A 13,684-nucleotide genomic window follows, 5' to 3' on the forward strand; every position below is an offset into this window, starting at 1 on the left:
GAGTGTGTCCCATTCCTTGCTCTTGTCCACTGTGCCTAGAACAGTGCCCCCAGCAGGTACGAGGTGTTCAGTAAATATTTATGTAGAGGTGGAACTGAAATGCAAGTGAATAAAAGCTATAGAACAGAAAACATGCTTGTGAAATAACATTTAAAAAATCATTGTTGTCATCTTCTCCTGGCAGAGCAGTCTCAAGATTCTGTTCAGCCCAAAGTTAAGGGAAGTGTCCTACAAAATCCTAGTCCTAGTGTACTCAAAATGCCATTTTTTCCTATGTGGTATACACTCATAGAAGCCCTGTCAAAATATGCTCAATACTTTTAAGCTAACAGGTATAAAAACAATGTTATATCTTGGTCCTAACAACTGTTTAAAAGGTGCTTCTGGAATAAATAAAGCTCAAAGGCAAACGGAACTGAACTTGCTCCCCTGCATTCCTTCCAACTCAAACCTCCTGCATGCAGAAGGTCAGAACAAGCATTAACTATTAAACAGTTTTGTTGAAGTTTAATATTATGCTATGTTAAGATTCTTAACTATTTTAAGGAGCCATGTGATGGCTAGTAAGCAATGAACAAACTAAGGAAGTATCAGTATATTCAATTTGTTACAAATCAAATCTTAAATTCAGTTTCTAAAACCTTAGAAGATAGAGAATTCAAAAAGAACACCCCCTCCTACCCGCCAAAATAACCCGCCAAAACGTGGGGAGGGGGGTGAGAGCAAACAACACACAGGAGTCTCAGGTAAGTGGGGCTTTTTAGTGAGTCTAGACTCTCAAGGAGGCCAGAAACTTATGTACAAAGAAAATGTGGCCATTTGCCATTTCCACCACACCAAAATTTTTAAAGTCCTGTTGCTAATGTAAAAGAAAAAAGCTCAAAAGTATTTATAGGAATAAAAAACAATTCAGAATCCAACAATATAACATTTAATGTCAGGAAGCTAGTAAAAGATTACCCTAGAAGGAAAGAAGCAGGGAAATATGACCCACACCGAGGAGATATGTCAATCAAAACCAATCCAGAAGACAAAGAGAAGTTAAAATTAGTGGACAAGGTCATTTAAACAGTCAGTAAATTGTATTCCATATGTTGAAAATCTTAAGTAGAGAGAGAGCAGATATTTAAAAAAATAAAAATTGAATATCTAAAGATGAATGTTATAACGTGTAAAGTGAAAAATTACACTGAACAGCCCTGGCTGGTGTGGTCAGTGGATTGAGCCCCGGCCTGCGAACCAAAGGGTCGCCAGTTCGATTCCCAGTCAGGGCACAGGCCTGTGTTGTGGGCCAGGTCCCCAGTTGGGGGTCGCGAGTGAGAGGCAACCGCACAGTGATGTTTCTCTCCTTCTCTTTCTCCCTCCTATCCCCTCTCTCTGAAAATAAATAAATAAAATCTTTTTAAAAAGAAAAAGAAAAATTACACTGAACAAGATTAACGGTAGATCAAACACTGCAGAAGACTAGTAAATCTGTATAGCAATAAAAACTATCCAACAAAACATACCAAGAAAATACAAACAGCATCGGTGTGCTGGAAGACAACTTGAAACAGTCTAACATGCATGGGATTGCAGAGTCCTTCAAGGAGAGAAATGGAGAAGGAACAGAAATAAATATGTAAAAAATAGTGGCCAAAATTTCCTCAAATTTGATGAACACCATAAACCCAGAGATCCAAAAAAGAAGCTCCATGAACCCCCAAGCACAAGAAACATGAAGAAAACTACTATACACATAAGCACGTCGAAATAAAAGTGCTCACAATCAGTAACAACACATTATGTAGAGAAGCAAAGATAAGGAAGGCAGATTTCCTGTAGGACATGATGCAAGCAAGAGGACAGTGAGGCAACATCTGCAAGTAAAATCTAAAGATTTCAGCCCCAAGGTTCCGAGTTCCAAGTTGCCTGGCACAAATTTGTAATTTCATGTAGCCGGCTGCTGTGGCAACGGCACCTCTGCACTGTGGGCACCTCGGTGTCTCAAGCACTATCGCCTCATTTGGCTAGATTAGACGTAACACACTCAGCATCTGCTTTTCAGTACCATGTTTTACACCCAAAAGGCAAGAGATAATTTCTGAGGGTGCATTTAGAAGTTAATGCACTATCAGTAATGATTCCCCCCTCCTCTTTTGTCCCCAAGTATATTCTAAATATGTGATGATACATCACACACTTGAGCAGCATCTACCACTTAGAAAGAACGTGTTCATTGCATGTTCATACAGACACTCTGACGTAGACAAGGAAGGTATTATCACATTCACTGTGTAACTGAGGAAAATGAAGCTCATGAAAAGGGAAGTGATTTGCCCAAGGAGGTGAGGTGGAGGAAGTGGGGGTGAAAGCAGGGACAGGTGTAATGCTGAACAAGGTTAATTTGGCAAAGAAACTCACACAGCTAGTGGGCCTGATCGGCCTCTCCAAACCAAATCCACTGCCTGCTTTGACAAGGGCCACGAGCTAAGACTGGTGTGTAAAGGTTAAAGGAAGAATACATATGAAACAATAATAGTAAGTGACACATGAAAATCATCTCCAACTTCAGCGTCCACAAGTTACATTCTATTGGAAGTCATGTTCACCGTCCACGAACCATCTGTGGCTGCCTCCGTGTGGCTGCCGCAGAGCACACATGGCCCTCACAGACTAAAATGCTCATACTGCCCCTTTATAGGAAGTTCTCCAGTTCCTGCTTTAAGGGAAGAGATGGGCCACACCACCTTCAGCAGTTTGCCATGAACACTTTTTCTCATAACTAAGCTTTAAAAAATCAGCTTATCACTAATGCAGCGAACATTTCTCAAGGGCCTGTTCTGTGCCAGGCAACAGCCTTGTACGAAGTACAGCCCCCTTCACGGGACCACCGGGCCCAGCATTACAACCAAGTGCCTAGAGTTAGGACTGAGAAACTACAGAAGACGGACTGCACGGGCTGGCGCTTAAGGGCATCGCCCTGGGGTTAAAGGGCTCGGTTTCAACCCCAACTGCACCACCTCCCGACTGTGTCACCCTGGCAATCACTTATCGACTCTCTCTTTTTAATCTGAAAGATGATACTTAAGAAAAAGATACTAGTATCTACTTAATAGGATTGTTGTAAGAGTTAAATGAAAGAATTACATAAAAGCACAATGCCTAGCACATAGCACATTATTAAAAAGAGGAAAATTCAAATTTATAAACTGAACTTGAGAGACTGTAGTTGCCAATTAAAAGCACACCCCTACTTGTTAACAATTACTTAGAGAGAGGGGCAAATCTTAAAAGGAAGTGCCAAGGCACTTAACCATGCCACAAGCACCTCTGTGGACAGTGACCCCACCTTCAGAGAATGGTGGTCCCGGGTCCACTGCAACCCGGGTCAGACGTGGGACCACTGGTCTAGGAGCAAAGCCCTACGACAGGAGCCCGCAATCACCCGGCCCCAGGCTGCAGCTCGGCAAGGCCAGGTAGACCCCCTGCATATGAGTGTTTAAGCCCCTGCCATAACACGTGACTGCAAAAAAACCCTTTCATTTCTGCGGTGGGAGGCGGGTGGGTGCAGGACAGAGGACCATCGCCGCGGTGTGGGGCCGGGACCAAAGCACGGGCCCGTAACCCTAACCGGCTGCAATCGCACCCCACATTCCATGCTGCCGGTCCCACACCCCGGCGGGGTTAGAAGTAGAATAGCAGTGCAATGCACCCCTTGAAGCTGATGAAGCCTGCATGCTCTGTGCAGCCCCAAACTCTTATCAGCGGAGCGTGAAAACAAAATGTTTAAGGAGAAAGAGGCTTCTGGACTCCTACCATACGCCCTGGCGCCTCCCAGTCCTGCTCCGTCTCCCTGTGCTGACTCACGCTTTCCTTTGTTGTTACTCCCGACCGTTCGGGGAGGCCTGCGTACTCACCCCGTGCGTTTGCGCATGTAGCTAACCCAACAAAAACCCTGACTGAGAAGAGAGTGGTCAGTGAGCTCCTCTGAGACACTCAGCCAATCCGCCTCTGAGTCGGTTCTTACGTCCGTGCCGAGGGAGCTGCGGGGTTGGGTGCCCTTGCATTCTGCTTTACCCTCTGTACCCAGCTTTCAAAGATAAGTGTGAATTCTACCCCCTTTACGTAGCCTTCCTTGAAGGTTTATGACCGTATGTGTTATCACTTTCCCAAGAGTATGACAATTTCACAAAGGCTTAAAAAGACTGCTTTTACGTAATGTACTCATTCCATAAATATGTATTGGGAACCTACTGTGTGCCAGGTTACGTGCTCAGAACACAGTGGGAAGCAAAACCAAGAGGTTGCAAGAGATAAAACTGGAGACATGGGGCCAAAGCCAGAAAGCCTGGCCCAGGAGCTCAGGGTCCGTGTGCCGAGAAGAATCACTGAAAAGCTCTCCGCAGGGCAGTGGCACCATCTAGTCACACGACTCATTCTAGCAAGAACACAGAGGGCCAACTTCAACAGAGGACAAGCGCAGTCTCTGCCTTTGCGGAGTATCGCTCTTGTGGGAGAGAAAACAGGAATCGACAGATAAATAGGTCATGAAAATTGAGGAACATAAGAAGTACCTGAGTTAGGGAACAAGAAGGAAAACCTACTCTAAGAAGGCAGTTAGGGAGGCCTCTCTCTTTAAGGGACATTTGAGTGGAGGCCTGAGAGGAGAAGGAGCTGGCCACGCAGAACAGTGTAAAAGGGTTCATTCTATGCAGAAGGGCCGGGTTCCAGACAGACCACTGTGGACACAGCACAAATGAGCAAGACGGGAAATGGGAGAAAGTGAGACTGGAAATCACGGTCAGAAGTTTGGGTTTTGTTCTAAGTATAATGGGACGTCACTGGGGTTTCTGTGGTTTGTTTGTAAAAGTACTTATTTTATTCTGAGTACATAATCCAGTTACATGAATCAACATTTGAAAGGTATATCAAGTTATACGGGAAAGGTAAGGCTCCCGCCCACTCCTGTCCAACGGCCACACAGTTCCCTAGAGGCAGCCACTCCATCAGTCTTTGAAGGGTTTTAGCAGAACACGAGCTAATCTAGTTCTATGGTAATCACCCCAGCTGACAGACAGAGCACGGGTGGAAGAAAAGGACTCGGGGAGCCCAGCTGAGGCCACTGTGCTAGTCCAAGGGGGATCCCGCGGCTGCTGGGACCCTTCAGTGTAAGGGGGGATGGACTATCAGGACTGACTCAGGGTGTATTCTGAAGGTAGAAAGGACAACACTGATGTTAGCAAGACAGCATCAATGGCAACAGCTATCGGCTGTTTCTCACACACTCAGAATCCACAGGTCTAACATTTTGGACTTTAAAGCTTAAACACTCAGGTCAGTAAATATTTAGATAATGAGAGACAGAGCAATAAATAATAACAGAAAGAGTACTAAAATGAGATGCTAACAATCTGATTAATAGTAACAAACTTGGTGTCAGTATAAATCAGATGATCGTCTCTCAAAAATAGCATTTCTGAAAGCAACCCAAAACTGTATCCTGCAGGAGAGGGGCTGAAACGGCAGCCAGTGAGAAAAAGGAGAAGGTAGCGCCGAAGCCTTTAGGCCCTGTAGCTGTCAGCGCACACGTGACAGAGAAGGCCTAGACTTCTCCGTAGCGGTTCTGAAGTGTGACATCACAGCCCCGTGAAGTAGCTCCTTCCGCTCTGATAACTTAAAATGTACCCAAGAATTCTCACCAAATTCTGGAATAAGAAAAGTGCCCGAACAGACAAGACTTTCACGTTGCGTGTTCATTCCTATCTTCTTGAATAAAGTACAAGGCAACAGGAAGAAGGAAGGAGGCGTGTGTCTATACTGCACACGGCACAGAGGCCAAATGTTAATGCAAGAGGCATCTGGGGTTCATGAAATGCAAATCAAAAGTACGAGGTGCCACCTCACACCCACTGGGATGGCCACGGCGGCTACTCTCCAAAACAGAAAACAAGTCCTAGCGAGGACATGAAGAAACTGGAACCCCTGTGCTCTCTTGGTGGAAATGCAAAATGGCACAGCCGCTGTGGAAAACGGTGTGGTGGTTACCTGACGTTTTAAACATACAATTACCACGTGACCCAGCAATTCCACTTCTGGGTATTTATCCAAAGAAAGCAAAAACACTAACTCCAAATGATCCACGCACCCGCATGCTCACTGCAGCATCATTTACCAGCGCCCAAACAGGGAAGAGCCCTAGGGGTCCACTGATGGAGGTGGGTGAAGAAAAGGTGGTGCGGATACACAACAGAATATACTCTTCAGCCAGGAAAAGGAATGCTGCCATTTGCAACATGGATGAAGCTTAAAGGCATTATGCTAAGACAAATAAGCCCAAGACAGGCAAATACGGTATGATCTCACTGATATGTGGAATCTTAAAACAGAAAAACGAACAAAAACTGAACTCATGGATACAGAGCAGATTGGTGGTGGCAGGTAGGGACGGAACATAAAGAGGCAAGACTTCTTTCAATATACCTTGTTATATAAGTTTGCTTTTAAAAGCCTTCTCATATTTTACATAATTATAAAACAAAATTAAGTTTTAAAAAAGCAATCCCTAAATACTGAAAGCAAAATAAAAAACAGAAGAACCAGTAGTGTGGCAAAAACCAGGGCAAAACAATTCTAAGTGACCTTAAACACAGAAACGCAACCACATATCCCTAATAAGTACGCAAAAAAATCCTTACAGTCTTTCTTAGTTGGGGTGGTGGTGTATTATCCTCCTCAGACTGAGACGTGTACAGAGCGGGATAAAACACTGGCTAATTAGAACCAAGATGTTTGTCTTAGAAGAAAAAGAGATGCAGGTAAAAGATCAAGACGGTTAAATAGAACTCTGTCTTCTTGCTTTACAACTGGTCTGCAAAGACCAAGAAACTCCACTCAGCAGGAATGAACAGCTGACCCCAAGGCCCAGACTGGCTGCTAAATCCGATTTTCATTTGGAGAAAGGGACGACTTCAGGGCTGGGACACACAGTGTACAAGCTGAGCCCGGTGCAGTCCGCCAAACCAGAAGGAAGAGCACTCAGAAACTATCAGAGTCGTGTCTAAAGGATTTAGGGACCATTATTAAAAAATAACAAATTTTTTAAATTTAAAAAAAAAAAAGGATTTAGGAGCTGATTTGAACAGATTCCTATTGGACACAGAAGGGATAATCTGAGAATCAATAAGGATAATATCTACAATGGAGTGAACCGTATCAAATAAGCTTATATCCATGAGTTCACAAACACACACAAACACACACACCCCCCTCACTTCTGGAGGATACCAACTCATTATTTTGAAAACTAGTAAATAATGGGAAAAAATTAACTATTTATCCCGCCTTTCCTAAAGAGCTATAATTTAAGATAACAAAATTATGGAGGGGAAATGTCTCTTTACATAAACATTTCAGCTAATAAATGAAGTTAGAGAATTAAAATATCCACATTTTTGATGCCTCATGAAGTAATGACTCTAAGCTTGAGCATCCAGGGCTGCTAACAACAAAACTATTAATCCCTATCTGCCTACTCCCCTATGAAGTCTACTTATCAGAAACAAATCATCCCTGAATCTGAGTACACCTTTAGATGTAACTAGATTAAATTTACAGTAAACTCTGTGGAGTTCAACCACAATGCAGAATAAAATCCAGGATGTGTGTAACTCCACAGGACAAACCAAGTTTCTGTAGGGAACTCCTCGTGGTTTAGGGAATTGTAGCCCTGGCCGAGCATGACCTGCCGCCGGCATTCCGGCCGTGCTTGTCTTTAAGTCTCAACAACGGCTGCATGTGGAACATAACCAAAGACCACTCGAGGGTTTCCGTGGGAATTGGATTTAAAGAATGCTTATTATGCTTTAGAACTTGCTCTGCTTTCCTTATCTTTAATGTAACATAAACAATCTCTAGCAAAGAATGCATGAAACCTTGCACCTAATGCCAGTGTGGCGTCAAGATGTTTGACAGACCCTGACACAGACTTGTCACTGTGCCCCCTGTACTGGTACATGTGATCTGTTACTGTCAACTGTAATCCAAACGCCTAAAAGCTATTGATGATTCAGGAATCTTGACCTTGTATCTCCTGTGTGTATCCTCCTCAATAAAAGCCATGAGGGATGGAGGTTTGATTGCTGTTCTTCCCTAGAGAAAGCAGCCACCTTCCTTCCCCCAGACATAATGAAATGTCCTGGGTAAATTTGTTCCGCCGTGGTCATGAAGCCTCTGCTGGACAGAGTATATTCCAACCAAACCTAGGATGCTGGAGGAAGCTCCACCTTAAGTTTCAGCAATAAATCACCAGAGATAACAAAAGATAGAGGGGGCACCTATAGACTAAAACAAGTCACAATGTATGAGCAGCACTTGGATCCCGATTCAAACTGTTAAAAAAAAAATTGGGACACCAAGATTTTAAGTGTATGGATAGTTGAAGGTAATAAGGAATTTTGTGATAGTGGTATTTGTGTTCATCTTTTTAAAAAGATGTATGGGGATATACATACGGAAATATTTAAGTTAAAATGAAATGACAGCTGGGTTTCAGGCTGCAGACACAGCGACATTCGCTATGATTTATAGCTGCTGATGCTGGAGGAGGGTACAGAGGGTCTTATAATCAGTAATATTCTCTATGTGTAAGAGACAAATTAATCATGTAAAAGTAAATAGTCAACTTAAACTCTTAAGTTTCCTGTAATAAAAATGTGTTTTTAAAATGAACTGTTGGGCCCTGGCTGGAGTGGTCAGTGGACTGATTGCCAGCCTGTGAACCAAAGGGTCGCCGGTTCGGTTCCCAGTCAGGGCACAGGCCTGGGTTGCCCGCCAGGTTCCCAGCTGAGGGGCAGGCGAGAGGCAGCCAATCCATGTTTACCTGCACGTTGATGTTTCTCTCCCTTTCTTCCACCTTTCTCCTCTCTCTGAAAATAAATAAAGCCTTTTAAAAATATAATTTAAAAAATCAGCTGTCAGAAACCACCAACAAAAGAAAAAGACAACCCACTGAATGGGAGACCATATTCACCCATGTATCTCATAAGGGGTTAATATCCAAAATTTATAAAGAACTTAGAAATCTCTACACCAAAAAACAAACAAACAAAAACAATTAAAACATGGGCAAGGGACCTGAATAGAAAGTCCTCCAAAACAGCAAACATGCAGACGGCCCGCAGACAGATGAAAATACGCCCCGCGCCACCGATGAGCAGAGCTGAGAACTAGAAGCCCCGCGAGGCCTCGGCTCGCACGGACGAGCCCGCGCCGCTGCGGGAGCGCAGGCCGGAGCAGCAGCCGGGGGCACCGTGTGGCGTCTCCCCAAACACTGGGCGCAGGCCCGCCTTCTGGCCCAGCGACCCCACTTCGGGCAGTTCCCCGAAGAACCCCGAGACACTCATGGGAAGCCCCGCCGCGCTCCCCGCCTCCTCCTTCACGGCCGCCAGGGCAGGACGCAGCCGGGGCCGTGGGCAGACGCGCCGCCCGAACCCCTACGGGACACTCCCACGGACGGCTCCTCCACTGCAAAAGGAACGAGAAAGGAAGGAGAAGCAGCAAGACGCTCCCTCTGCGGAAGCGCGGATGGGCCGCGGAGGAGGCCGCGCTCGCACGCGGGGCCGAGCGCACACCGGAGCGAACACGCGACCCAGACAGGCTCACGCCGCCGAGGATCACACAGAAGCAGCCGCCGACCTGAGACAACTGAGACGGCCGAGGCAGTGTCCGCGTTAGGCGCCGGGCCCAGCGGGGCTCGTTCGATGCAGCGGCCCCCGAAAGCACGGACACCCGTCGTCGTCGAGGGCCGCGGCCCGAGCGCTTCGGCCGGGGACGCGCGGCAGCGCCGAGCCAGCCTCGGGGGTCGGCTGAGGCCAAGGGCACGTAGAGTCGCACCTCGGGAAGAAAACGGCCCCGTGCTGGGGTCCACGGGGGTTGCGGCGCCCCGCGAGCCCCCCGAACCCCCCGGGGCGGCCGGACAGCAACCCCCCCCCGAAACCACGAAAAGCGGCGCCGACTGCCAAGACCCCCGCCCCCTCGGAAAGCAGCCCGCTGCCCGGGTCTCCCGCGGACAGAGGCGGCGGAGGCAGGACACCAAGGGGCGCCCGGCCGCGCCGACGGCAGCCCGCACCCGCGGCGGAGGGGACCCTCGGGCCGCCGGCTTCGTCCCCGCCGCCGCGGGTGCCCGACGCTTCCGCACGCAGAAGCGAACACACGGGGTCTCTCCGCGGGAACGGGCCCGCCTGCTCCCGCCGCCGGCCGCGCGCTCGGGCCCGGGGACGCGGCCACAGCGCACACCGCCCCCGCCGCCGGGCGGAGGGCACGAAGGGGACGCCGGTCGCCGGCGTCTTCCCCGGGCGTCGCAGGGGCGGAAACGGCGGCCCTGACGCCCCCCGGAACCGCAGAAGGAAGCGGGAGGGCAGGGGGCGAAGGCCGCGGGCAGCGCCGGCCTCTCCCGTCCGCGGGAGCCGTCGTTGGAAAGACCGGGGCCGCCCGGCAGGACGCGGAGGCCGCGACCGTCTGCCTCTGAGCACCAAGGGCGGTCGCCGCCCCCTCGCGGGTCCCGCCGCCTCCCCGCGCGGCCCGCGGCCCCCCACGAGGACCCGGGCGCCCCCACAGGAGCCAGCAAGGCCCACGGCCCACGGCCCACGGGCGGGACCCCTCCCAGGGCGGCCCCCGCGGCTGCGCCAGCGCCCCCGCCCGCCCGGCAGGCTGCAGGCGCCGCGGCCCTGCCCGGAAGCCCGTGCCCCGCCGCCGCCCCTGCGCGCGGGCCTCACCTCACGGACGGAACGCGGGCAGCGCGCGGGAGTCTCAAGTCCGAATGCAGCCGCCGCCCGTCGCCTGCAGCTCCAGCTCGGGCTCCGGCTCCGCCCCCTGTCGCCCGGCTCACCCAGACCGCCGCCCGCCCCGCCTCTCCGCCCCCTCCGCCCCCTCCGCCCTCAGCGCGGCCGGGCCCCTCGAGTTGGGTGCGGCCTGCGGCGCTGCATCCCAACAACGCGCCACCCCATTGGCCCTTCCCGCGCCGCACCGCCAAGCAACGCGCTCGACGACTGGCTGCCTGGTGGGGCGGGGCCTGGGCGGCGAGGGGCGGGGCTTCCGCCGCGGCGCGCGGAGACCCGGCTCGGCACGGCCCCGCCCTCCCCGCCGACACCCACGGATCGGCTACGCCGCGTGCGGGCGGAGGGCGCTGTCCCACGCGCCCCGTTGCCGAAGGAGGCCCGCGCACCCCGAGCCGCGTCCGCTCGGTCGTCGCTGCAGGCAGACTGTGGTGGAGGCCTTCTGCCGGCCGGGTTCGCGGGATGCGCAGCTGGGCCTCCCAGACGGTCCCGTTTGCTAGGGCCGGGGCCAGACCTCTCCCTGCCCGCCTCGCCCACTCCTCCCGCAGACGAACCCCCGCCCCGAACGCTCGGCCCCGTGCCGGTCTTGGTCCAAAGCCCCAGCGGGAGGGCGCGTCCGCGGGCGGAGCGCCCGGGTGCGGCCAGCACGGCGGGGCCTGGGGACCCTGATAAGGCTGCACAGGCGGGGCGGCTGCCGCCGGATGAGCGAGCCCCGGTCACCTCCCGGCCCGCGAATTGGCCAGGCCGGACCAGCTGCCATGAGCCTGGAGACCAGACCGGCGCCTTCCCCAGCTCTGTGCCATCTGAGCCCCCACAGGCCCGGGAGGGCAGTTTCCTTGTTCCCTTGACACCCGTGGAAAGCTGAGGCCCAGCGCCGGGCCGTGGACGGGCAGGGCAGGACCCAGGGCTCCGCTCCGCGGGACCTCCAGCTTTACCCCCAGAGGCTCGAAGGCGTTGTCTACGGGCAACAGTGACCTCTGGTTCTGCACGTCTTCCGGACGCGACCCCACGACCCCGTCTCGTTCACGTTTCCCTGGCACCCAGCAACAAGGCCCGGCCCAGCAGGGGTGTCGGTGGGGGCGAGCTGCGGGTAGGAAGGGGCGCAGAAGACAACCGAGCACGTGAAGGAGAGACAGAAGATACGAAAAAGCCCAGATCCTCACGGAGGTGCAAGTACAGCCAGGGAATGTAGTCCATAATGTTGTAATAACTGCATGGTGTCAGAGGGTGGGCTTCTCAGTGTGATCCCTTCGGACCTTTCGTTAATGTCTGATCAGTATGTTGTACGCCTGAAAGTAACGTGACACTGTATGTGAACTGTAGCTGAAAATATTTTTGAGGATTTTATTTGTTCATTTCTAGAGAGGGAGAGAAACATGGGTCAGTTGCCTCCAACAAACACCTCCAACCAGGGACCTGGCCCGCACAGCCCAGGCCTGTGCCCTGACCTGGAATTGAACCGGTGACCTTTCAGTTCACAGCCCAGCGACCGAGCCATGGAGCCACATGCCAACCAGGGCTAAAAAATTTTAAACACATTTTAAAAGAACAAGGTGAAAAATACAGTGGATGGGATGAACGACAGACTAGCCGCACAAGAAGAAACAGTGAACTAGAAGCTACAGGAAAGAAAGGAAATGACGCGAAGAGAGGGAAGAGCCTGGAAGAGGAGGAGCAAAGCTGGGGGCTTAGGGCAACTTCCAGAGGCCTGACCTGTGTGACCGGAGCCCCTGAACAGGGAGGTGGGGTAGGGAGGAAGACAGATTTGCTACTTGAAGATATAATGGCTGAAGTTTTCTTTTCAAATATGATGAAGACTATGAATGCACAGGCCCCGGGGACTCAGAAAGTTGCTCTGGCTTGCCGCCGGGCTCCGGCACAGATGGAATGTTCCTATGGGACAGGAAAAGTGACTGAGCCCAGAACTGCCGTCATGTATGTGGTCTGGCAGACACAGCGTAATCTGGAAGTGGTAGATCCAGGACGGGATTCATGTGGGTGCAGAGGTGGGTGGTCCAGCCCCATGTCACCTGCCACTGTCACACAGATGTCTATCTCAATACCTATGGTCTCAGGCACTCCCTGTGACACAGGCAGTCCTTGAACCCCCATCAGGCAGTCTTTTCTGGACAGAGGGGCAGGACCCACAGAGACAGCTGAAAGTGTGTGGGAGGCACCCTCACGGGGTCCATGCTGCTGGGTCACAGCCGGAGACCGAGGCTGTGGCCCTCCCTTCACTGCCCCTGCTCCAGAGACACAGATTTGGTTCAAGTTCCCGCTCCACCCCTTGTTCCCTGCATGGCCTTGTAGCCTCTAGGTCTAGCCCCTCCAGAGACCAACACCTGTGGCCATGGGCAAGAAGCCCCTTGGCCACAGACCCCAGGTCTCCTTCCCTGGGACCTTGTCGGAGCCACCCATCTTGCCTGGGGTGCGGGAAGCACGGCCTTGGACCAGCAGGGGGCATCCATGCAATGTGAGCCCGAGTAGGGGTGGGGTCAGGGAGCAACTGCAAACTTATTTTTGAGACCTCTTTTGGTTCTAAAAATATCTCTTCTTACAATTAAAAAAATCTCTAATAACAGAAGGTATAGACTTCCATTGCACTATTTCTGATCAACTGCAAAAGTCAAACCACGTCTGTCCTTGGCTGGGAGAAGCTTCCCAAAACGTCTGAGGCTCTTTTCTCAGGCCCAGGGATGGACTGCATCTCTGAACACACGATGATCTGGGCAAGCCAGTGAGTCCTCTCTGAGCCTCGGCTCCCCTATCCATAAGAAGCGGGAGCAGGGAGCCCGTAGGGCAGGTCTGCGGCTTTCTGTTGGTTTATCCCCAAAGATAGAGAAGTCAGTTTGGCCTCCCTCCCGGAGCTG

General features: G+C 51.3%; 1 protein-coding gene across 6 annotated transcripts in view; it reads right to left on the minus strand.

Annotated features, from left to right (window-relative positions):
* ADD1 (adducin 1) overlaps positions 1-10,846 on the minus strand; it is a 79,784-nt gene extending 68,938 nt beyond the window's left edge. For 5 of the 6 annotated variants that reach the window (XM_090267152.1, XM_090267151.1, XM_090267150.1 and 2 more), the window contains exon 1: positions 10,755-10,846. The gene's annotated coding sequence lies outside the window, so the exon portion shown is untranslated. Of the gene's footprint in view, positions 1-8,860; positions 8,907-10,754 lie in introns of all 6 variants that reach the window. The other variant, XM_090267149.1, reaches the window with a different exon arrangement.
* Between the last annotated feature and the right edge of the window lie 2,838 nt (positions 10,847-13,684).

Source organism: Furipterus horrens, unplaced genomic scaffold (assembly GCF_987537825.1).
Source record: "Furipterus horrens unplaced genomic scaffold, mFurHor1.1.pri manual_scaffold_2, whole genome shotgun sequence".
Lineage (NCBI taxonomy): Eukaryota > Metazoa > Chordata > Mammalia > Chiroptera > Furipteridae > Furipterus > Furipterus horrens.